This window comes from Schistocerca americana, chromosome 8, assembly GCF_021461395.2.
Source record: "Schistocerca americana isolate TAMUIC-IGC-003095 chromosome 8, iqSchAmer2.1, whole genome shotgun sequence".
Classification (NCBI taxonomy): domain Eukaryota; kingdom Metazoa; phylum Arthropoda; class Insecta; order Orthoptera; family Acrididae; genus Schistocerca; species Schistocerca americana.
The window spans coordinates 219,575,155-219,583,773 of NC_060126.1; the positions used below are offsets into that span (position 1 = coordinate 219,575,155).

General features: G+C 39.0%; 1 pseudogene; it reads right to left on the bottom strand.

Annotated features, from left to right (window-relative positions):
* Positions 1-471: 471 nt before the first annotated feature.
* On the bottom strand, positions 472-589 carry LOC124546208 (annotated as a pseudogene).
* Positions 590-8,619: the final 8,030 nt, after the last annotated feature.

Consider the following 8,619-nt stretch of genomic DNA (forward strand, 5'->3'; position numbering starts at 1 on the left):
TCCTGATAAATCACACACATTTAAAGTTGACGCTGTCTGTCAGTGAATTCAATGGAAGACAGACGTAGACATTGTTCATGGTATCATAATATGGTTTATCCGAGACTTTAAGCCGCTACATGATCTCTGTTATGTAGTGGTTCACAAATGATGAACTCCATCGCTTTGAGAGGAATTATGCTATGACACATGATCTGAAATATCCAAGGTACAGGCAATCTGATGGATGCAGATATAACTCCATTATGAACGCTGTACACAGAGTAAAAGCACTCCGTCTTCAGGCCACAAGTGGCCCATCGGCACCATCCGACCGCCGTGTCATCCTCACTTGAGGATGCGGATAGGAGGGGCGTGTGGTCAGCATACCGATCTCCTGGTCGTTACGATGGTTTTCTTTGACCGGAGCCGCTACTATTCGGTCGAGTAGCTCCTCAATTGGCATCACGAGGCTGAGTGCACCCCGAAAAGTGGCAACAGCGCATGGCGGCCTGGACGGTCACCCATCCAAGTGCCGGCCACACCCGACAGCGCTTAACTTCGGTGATCTCACGGGAACCGGTGTATCCACTGCGGCAAGGCCGTTGCCCACACAGAGTAAAGAAACAGTAATATTTCTTTCTCTCCATATTTCGCTAAAAGTCTTGTAATATTATTAGAACCACACACCGAGCAAATGTTTTCGTCCACTTTTATGTCTCATCAGTTGGCCACAGGGTTCCATTTCAAGTAGACTAGCACACTGTTACAGTCCTAACTGTCATACTACGTTAGTGTTTTTCAAGAAGCACTTTGTGTTATTCCTCTAATCGAACATTCGTCAACCGGCAGTTGCTTTGTATTTTGTAATTTAACTATTTTACATCTGATATATTTTTCACACAGTCAATTGAAAATAGCTTGTCAGCCTCGACTACACAGTAATGACAGCAAAGTAAAGAGAAATCTTAATCTATCCAGTGGCAGACAGTGCTGCAAAATATCGTTCAGTCGATGTTTATTATGTAAACATACGAAATTTTACAGAATTTCTTTGTTACGTACACTTATAATATACTTAGTGGTTCACCAGAGTAAATAGAAATAAGTTTCATAAAAAATAATCATAGTATAATAAAAATTATATCAGTATATAGAAGTGTTCCTCATTCTAAAATTAATGAATCTATTCAGTCTAAGGCTGAATAAAATAGGAAGGTCATCACCAAAGATATTATTCTTTATCACTGCTAAACAGCTGGGGGTGTTTAAAGCTAATGATGGAAAGGGTCGAATAAATATAATCTAAAAGTATACAGGAAATCGCGTAAAGAACAAAATTTATCATGAAAATGCATAACTCAGAGAGAATAATAATGGAACCGTTTGTACTGCAGGATGTTGATTGAATTTCCCACAGCAATTTCGTAATGCAGAGAATGTGAATGTATTTTTCTGCTCCACTCCTTTTTCACTTGCGTAAATAGCTTAAAATCAAATGTAAATGCTCTTGTGTTAAATCGTAGTGTTGACATTTGATCCCCTTCCTTTAGGGCTTAACGCCTATCACGTCCTTTGAATCAGTTCTCCACCTAAAAATTGAACATATACTCACGACATGTTATACGTGAGCTCGAGTAACGAGAGCATGAGATCTTCATTCTGATTGGCGTCGTCTATTCTCACTGACTTCTTTCATGATTGTGCAAGTGCGCTGCATTCCAGTCTTCTGTTATATTGAAAGGTGTAATAGTTCTGACACCCTCCGCTGTCTTGCTATGCACAACAGTATCTCTGATTAGAGGCACGTGTGAGGGCTCTCAAAGCTCAAGTTATTTGGACAGCAGAAGCCAAACAGAGTGCTCACCAAAACAATCTCAGTCTGAATCAATGTAGTCGCAACAGGAAGTCAATTTCGGTTCGGCTTTTTGTATTGTGAGGACAATAGCGCTAGTTTTCGGACACTTGATACAGAAATGCGGTTTCAATATGCTGACTGGTATACTTGGGTGATACTAATGTTTAACCTGTGTAATGCTTATCAGACCTCCTATTTAGTCAGATTGTAATGAAAGTGAATGTTCCTTCCTGATAAGTTCAGAACCATGTGAAAAAATAGATGGTCATATCCATGTGTGATAAACACGTCTCTGAACATTGGTGGTATTCAAATACTCTTTCGCAACTAAATGTGAGGAAACGCTTTCACTGAATTACTTTTTGGACTTCTTAAGTAACTACACCACTGACGATTATTGTGCAGCATCGAAGACAAATTAAGACCCATCACGTGAGGTTGTCCGATCTGCACATAATCTCTTGGAGCAATAAAATATTTTCACAACCACAGTTAATGTTCGTATTTTCGATTCATTGAAAGGTTTCGTTTGTTTGAAATTACAACCACGTTGCTTCGTATGTCTGCTGAGGTTCCTCATGGTACCGGGTCCCTTTTCAGCTGTTTTCATTGCAATAAGAATGTATTGTCTTGTATTATATTAAACTGTATGGAACTGTGGACCTAGAAACGACTGAGAGGCTTTGCCGCCGCCATAGCCCACAGTGGTACACAACCCCACAACAGGCTACAGCAGTCCACTCACGCCAGCGCTGCTCCACACTGAACACAGGGTTATTGTGTGGTTTTCTGATAGGAAAAGTGAAGCAGAAGTGTTACTAACAACATATAACTTAGAATCAGTGATCAATTTCCCTACACATATAGCTCAAGACATTAGCATGCTAATAGAGAATGTATATGTACAGAAAGAGGATATAAAACAAACACATGCTTTCCCTGTGGTAAATGGACTGTCAGACCATGATGCACAACTGATCAACTGACAAAATCTAACAGTGTGTACAGTTTGGAAACTATTAAGTAAAAGTGTGAAGTCGCTCTACCTGGTATCTATAGAGCACTTCAGAAAAAGCTTAATAAATGTTAACTGGGGAGATGTATATAATGAGCCAAATGCTAATGATAAATGCAACATATTTCTTGATAAGTTAATATCCCTTTTTGAACATTGTTTCACAAAGAAAGTTACTAAATGTAACACTACACAATTTTCAAAGAAACCTTGGATTACTACAGGTATTAAAGTGTCTTCAGAAAGAAAGACAAAACTGTATGAGACAGCAAGAACCAGTAAAGATCCAGAAGTAGTTTTACACTATATAAAGTATTGTAACATACTGAGAAAAGTTGTAGGGAAATCAAGAAATACGTATGTCAGAGAAGAAATTAACAACTTCAGCAATAAAGGACAGGAAAATTAACCACTGGGGTAGGTGGTATTACTGTTAAAGATAATGAAACCATTCTAACCAACAGTACACAACCATTTCTTATGTGTAGGAGAAAAAATTGGTGAGAACAGTTCAAAAGGAAAACCCATGCAGTACATGGAAGAGCCTGTTTTGAAAATATTGAGTCTGATAATGTTTCACCTAACAACCTCTTGTGACCTAAGTAAAATTATTAAATCTTTGAAAAATAAATGTTCTGTCGGAGTAGATGACATCTCTAATAAGATATTGAAACAATGTGGAGCAATTACAGCTGATGTTCTGAGTCACATATGTAATGCATCTCTAACTCAAAATATTTTCCCAGACAGGCCTCTCTAGAAAAAGGGGGACATCACAGATGTCAATAATTATTGGCCAGTGTCATTACTTTCAGCATTTTCAAGAATCTTCGAGAAAATAATGTACTCAAGAGTGGTTAGCCATCTCAACATTAATGGGATACTTAGAAAATCACAGTTCGGATTTCAAAAATGCTGTTCCACTGAGACAGCAATATACGATTTCACTATCCCCATAATAGAGTCTTTAAATAGTAAAATGTCACCAATAGGAATTTTTTGTGACTTGTCCAAAGCATATGATTGTGTGAACAATGACATTATGTTACTGAAATTACAATTCTATGTTATAAATGGAATAGCATTTGAGTGGTTTAACTCATACCAACAGAAAAGGAAGCAAAAGGTTTCCTTATATGGGTCAAGTGATGTAAGTAAGTTTGCCACTTCATCTAACTGGGGTGAAATTACATTAGGTGTTCCACAGGGTTAAATCATGGGTCCCCTTTTGTTCTTGATATATGTGAACAACCTCCCTTCGTATCGCAAACAGGAAGCTGAACTGACACTGTTTGCTGATGATACATGCATCATTATTAATCCTGTAAAAGGAACTCCAACTGAAAATGATACAAATAAGGTCTTTGGAAAAGTCATTAATTGGTTTTCTGCAAATGGGCTTGCACTAAACTTTGAAAAAACACAGTACATCCAATTTTCCGCTGCACGTTCCTTCAATAAATATAACACATCAACAGAAGTCAGTAGACGGGGTAGAGCAATTAAGTTTTTGGGTGTACATATAGATGAGAATCTTAATTGGAAACTTCATATTTTCGATCTTCTAAAGCAACTAGGTTCAGCAACTTTTGCCATCAGAATAATTGCCAATTTTGAGAATATAGAAATTGGTAAGCTGACATGCTTTGCATACTTTCACTCTCTGATGTCATACGATGCTCAAAAGAAAGTGGTTAGAATAATGTCTGGTGTTCATGATCGCACATCATGTAGGCATCTTTTTAAAAGGTTGGAAATTCTTACAAGAGCCTCGTAGTACATTTACTCACTAATGAAATTTGTTCTCAACAATATGGACCAGTTCAAAAACAACAGTCACATATGATTATAATGCCAGAAAGAAGACTTACACTATCCTTTACTCAACATATACTTGGCACAGAATGTGGTAAAATATGCTGCTATAAAAATTTTCGACAAATTATCAGATGAAATAAAATGTCTGACAGACAGCAGTAATAGCTTCAAAAATAAATTTAAATCATATCCCCTTGACAGCTCCTTCTATACCATAGATGAATTCTTGAATAGGAATAAATAAATCTATAAATATAGTATATGCTTATTTCGTGCCATTTAAGGTAATGGGGTATATAATAGAAATATTCAGCCTTAACCCTGTATTGTAATATATATATATATATATATATATATATATATATATATATATATATATATATATTAAAAACTCTTGTTTCATATGTACATTTCTTGCGCATTACACATGTTCCACATCATAACGGCTACCATATCGTGCGATTGATCAAGGATCACGCAACTAAAAAAATGATTCTGAGCACTATGGGACTTAACTTCTGAGGTCATCAGCCCCCTAGAACTTAGAACTATTTAAACCTAACTAACCTAAGGGCATCACACACATCCATGCCCGAGGCAGGATTCGCACATGCGACCGTAGTGGTCGCGCGGTTCCAGACTGTAGCTTCTAGAACCGCTCGGCCACTCTGGCCGGCGAAAACGCTACTAACTAACTAACTAACTAACTAACTGGCACCAGGAACATCGTACATCCTTCCTCTAATACAGTGTCACGAAATCACCCAACCGAGTTCCACTACAACGAAGCTGCTTTACATCCAACGATTACTGTTAACACCTTAGCAACATATTCTTATGGGTTACGTCTACTTGTTACAGTCGAAGCCGTCCACCTCTGAATTCCTCAAATTACTGCTATCAAGCGTGCAGCAGTACCGTAGAATCAGTCGCACTAACATTTTCTTCGCAATTTTCTTTACAGATTCTCAGCACTGTTCAGAACCTTTCCACAAATGTACGTCTTCAATTGACCTTCCTCCAGACTAGTATTATGTGTTACGCCAACAACATATCGCTTCTTAGTATTTTAGCATGACAACTATAGCTGTGGGAACTACAGCTGAACACGAACAGCTCTTGCTTGTCACAATGGATTTAAGTCTTTCTTCGGCCGCTGTAGGGTCCACAGACGTGTGGATCATAGAGACTAGACCGTGTATCAATCAAAAGTCGCTACGTGATGAGGTGAATCACGTTTTTGTGACATTAGGTGAATGGTCATGTTCAGTGGGTCGTTGTACAGACGAACGTCTGCTCGCAACATGTACCAGGCCACGGATGCAGGATGGTGAGGGCCGTATTATGCTAAAGTGGGCATTGGTCTGGTCTTCCGTGGGGTCTGTGGTATTGACTTAAGGCACCCTAGAGCTATGGTCTATGTACACATTATTATATGTTGAACCCTTGGTCTAACAGTAGCATTTTTGGCTAGTAAGCAAAACATTCTCAGTTCTAGGTTCAAACCACACCACTGTTTAAAATTTGATAAAAATTATCGCCAAAGGAGGCCAAAGACTTCCGACAAAATAAGTCACCTCCAGGCAGCAAACGACCTTGTCAAAGATGGTAGAGCAGTGTACAGAGGTTTTGGGCACCATCTTGCCCCAGGGATGGGAAACGTCCCCCAGAAGGCATGAGGGTACAGAAGGCAACGGAAACAACTACGTTAAATTCACATAATGTGTGTGTACAGGATTTGTGACCTGTAGTTGAAAAAGTGACATGATTATCTCTCCACCGCCATTCGAGTCTCCAGAAGGAGACTACGAAGTTGTCCACGAGAAAAAAAAAGAGTAAATAATCAACGAATGGATAGCATTCTATGAGATAAGGCGGGGAATGTCCGAAGTTTGAACTTAGTAGGAGTAGCGTCTTTGATTCATAACCAAAATGTCTTTCTTCCCGGGTGAGGGCTTTCAAATAAAAAATGTGATAAGTTGCCCTCAACTACGTACCCTCAGAGTTCAAATATTAAAAGTTTTGGCTGGTTTCGTAGTCTAGGGGCTGGGATACGTAGTTGCCGTATTATAAGCTATATACTGATGAGTCTACAGTATACAATATGAATATACACGTGAATAGAATGGTCGAAAGTTCCTATCACTCGGCAATTACGAATTTTGAATGTGACACAGAAATTCTTAAACGAAAGGTTTCAATTAAATAAAATCTGCAGGTACTATTTTAACGACTTTAAATGATGAGTACGATAGCAGAAGTACCTTTTCGAATGCCATTTATTACTGTAAAACACTTATTGGTGTCGATGGCTCAGCAATTAAATAAAATATAAGTTGAATAACAAGGAAACAATAGATTCCTACTTCACGTAATTAGTTATGAACAACAACATAGCTTTCGAGATATTCACTTCTAAACGCATTCTACATCTTCACTGCAGAAATAATGGAAATCTCACAAGTGCACAAGTCGACACTACGAAATATTTCTATCTATCAGTCTTTCCTGCTACCGACCGTCGCTGCCTCCCGTCCAGCATTCCCTCTTTCCTGTCTGACTCCATGCTCCTCCACCGCTTCCATACAGTCTCTCCATTACCGAGCGCTGTGACTGGCTAGAATGATCCCACCCTTTCTCCAAGTCAACGCACACTCAGATATTGAAACACATAAGAAAGACTGGATTTACATTTAAATAACATAAAATTAAATAAATATTCTTACAGCTGGACCATATACACGCTCTAACACACATTATTAAATACATTAATAAATTAAATAAACATATATCAAAGGAAGAGAACAAAAATACGCCATTAGCCTAATGTCTCTGTGCTTTCTAAAACACAGTAAATATTTGACCAATCTCTTCACGAATAGTATATATCGAATGTAAACAAAGAAGTAGACGAATAAGTATATTTATAAGTACGCTGCTACCGTTTTTTTTCGTGTAACTGTGGAGTACTTATGGCCTGACGTGATCAATAGTAATTGGCCCTTTTGACCTCAATAACTCATGTACTATTCAAGTTACATGCCTGTAATTCATACCAATTTAGGTTTACACTAATAGCTTTCTAAAGACATGTCTATCGATAAAATCGGATGAACCGTTTAGATTTTGAAAATTCGTTGCTGGGTATTACTTGTATAATTTACAGTCAGATACCAAACTTTAAACTAATGAAGATATTGAAAAATCTGGTTACACCAACAGAATCGTCATGCAAATAATGGTAATGTAGATGTTTCTTTTTAAGGTATCATGATTCTTCTGGCTATTATTAATTGCTACATGAACTGTGGAATGTCTGCCGTTATGGTTTTACAAAGTCCACCGTCTTTAGCGCTCACGGTATACAAATCTCCTTCATCGACACAAAGCACAGTCCTCGTCACAGCGTCAACATGGAATTCCCAACCACGCGGTAGGCCTGGACCACGCGCTGGAGCTACCCCTCTTGCTCCGGCTAACATACGGCATCACGCGGTCACTGACGAGCTCCGGCTTGCTGAGCGGCCTGTGCGGCTATGCCAACTCTGAACTTAGAATATTTTCAGGGTGCCACAACTAGCCCGGTACCTCACACGGATACGAATCGCGCTGCATCTTGAGTTTTGATTAATAATCAGCATTGGTGGCCAAAGTCTTCCGGCATAAGAAGTCACCCTCACTCTGCCAATGGCCTTGTCAAAGAGGGCGGAGGAGCGGACAGAGGTTCAGGACACTCTCTTGTCCTAGGGGTGGGAAACTGTCCCTAAAGACGGAAGAATCAGCAATGATCAGCAGCATGAGGATACAGAAGACAAAGGAAACCACTGCATTAAAGACACGTAACGTGTACCCACAGAACATGTGGCCTGTAATTCAAGAAGTGTCATGACGATCTCTCCATTGGCAAAAGATTCCCGAATAGTCCCCCATTCGGATCTCCGGGAGGGGA